The sequence below is a fragment of the Cucurbita moschata genome, unplaced genomic scaffold, assembly GCF_002738365.1.
Source record: "Cucurbita moschata cultivar Rifu unplaced genomic scaffold, Cmos_1.0 Cmo_Scf00015, whole genome shotgun sequence".
Lineage (NCBI taxonomy): Eukaryota > Viridiplantae > Streptophyta > Magnoliopsida > Cucurbitales > Cucurbitaceae > Cucurbita > Cucurbita moschata.
In genome coordinates this window covers 780,651-782,272 of record NW_019268531.1, presented here as the reverse complement: position 1 = coordinate 782,272, position 1,622 = coordinate 780,651, and the positions used below count along the sequence as shown (strand labels likewise).

The window sequence follows — 1,622 nt, the reverse complement described above, 5'->3', positions numbered from 1 at the left end:
TTTTTTTTTTTTTTTTTTTTTTTTTTTTTTTTTTTTTTTTTTTTTTTTTTTTTTTTTTTTTTTTTTTTTTTCTTCTTCTTCTTCTTCTTCTTCTTCTTCTTCTTCCTCCTCTTCTTCTTCTCTGTCCTCTGAAAACCGAAACCCAGTCGGTTTTGTTTTTCCGATTTTCATATCTTTCGATCCGTAGATCGGATCAATATGATTCCTAGTATTCTTTTTATAATTTTTTTTTTCTTGACTATGGAGGATTTAAGAACGCCGGAAGTTCGCTCACCGTTCTCGGATGACCCTCGGATCTCCGCCTTTGATGGAGGATTTAAGAACGCCGGAAGTTCGCTCACCGTTCTCGGATGACCCTCGGATCTCCGCCTTTGGGTTGAGGTCTCGGCCAAATTTCTTCACAGATTTTGAGCGTAATCCTCTGTAGATTAACATACTCAAATTTCAGGCTCTAACTCTTACTGTATCTCACAGATCTAAAGCAATTTCGAGAATCTGGATTCAAGAACTTTACCTTTAGATTTTTTTCCTCGTTTCTGGATGGTTTTGGACGATCTAAAAGTTAAGAATGTTCTTCTCTAAGTTCTGTGAAGATTTCATGAAGGCTCGGCCGGAACCGGACTCCTCGTGGCCGGAGCGGCGGTTACCTCCCTCTCTCTCTAGAACTTTCCTTCTCTCTCTATAATTTTCTCTCTCACTATTTACATTCTTTTCTTTCCGCACTTTCTCCTTCTCTTCCTTTTCCCCTTTATTTTTTTTTTTCCTTTTTCTCTTTTATTCCTATGTTACTAAAAAGGAGGTATAATGACCAAATTACCCTCCAGGGATTTACCTTGACGATCCTTTTAGTTTTCTATTATTTTTCTTTTATATTTTTCTTCCGTTCTTTTATTCCTCATCATTTTTCTCTTCACTCTCATCTCGGATTTTGGTCTTTAAGACCTTCAATAAACTTGAGAGAGATCGACTTTTAAGGTAAACTTAGATTTTAAACTTTCAATTGAGGCTCGGGTATTACATTTTATTTATTTATTATTTTTGTAATTTTTGGCGTGTGATTCACAGTAAAAGATTCCATCTTCTTTATTCACGATTTAATCTTGTTTGCGGGGAGAATCCTCCTACAGAACTGGACACTCCTTGTTCTTGTTTCTGCTAATATCCAACCGAAAATAATAATAATAATAAAAAAGTTTAAGCCTTTGGTACAATTAACCTCATGGACTCTGCCAGACCACTCAACCTCATGGACTCTGCCTCGGCGGCCATCGCTGAAGATTTCTTTCACGGACTTTCCCTCGGAGCCATTAAGCAGTCGGTGGCGTTCGAGGCATTAAGGACTCTGGCCCCACTCCTGACGTCACCTCCTCCCACCACTGAGGATGGACGGTCCAGATCAACCCAAGGTCGCGCGCAGCCCAACTGTAAATTCTATAAAATTTTCAAACACCAGAAGCTTCATTCTTCTAAATTCTGTAGTTTATTTATTTTGTTCTTTTGTTGATTATGGATCATTCCACACACGTTACACTTGTCACAAAACCAAGGCCCAAACAACCAAAGGTTTTATGTCGTTTATTAATTTTTAAAAAATCTTAAATGATTATTTTCCTCTCCATATA

The 1,622-nt window shown here is 37.4% G+C and overlaps 1 long non-coding RNA gene across 1 annotated transcript in view; it reads right to left on the bottom strand.

The window, feature by feature from the left end:
* Nucleotides 1–987, bottom strand: part of LOC111453754 — a 5,509-nt gene extending 4,522 nt beyond the window's left edge. Inside the window, exon 1 of the long non-coding RNA XR_002712297.1 lies at nt 342–987. This is a non-coding gene — a long non-coding RNA (uncharacterized LOC111453754). The remainder of the gene's footprint in view (nt 1–341) is intronic.
* Nucleotides 988–1,622: the final 635 nt, after the last annotated feature.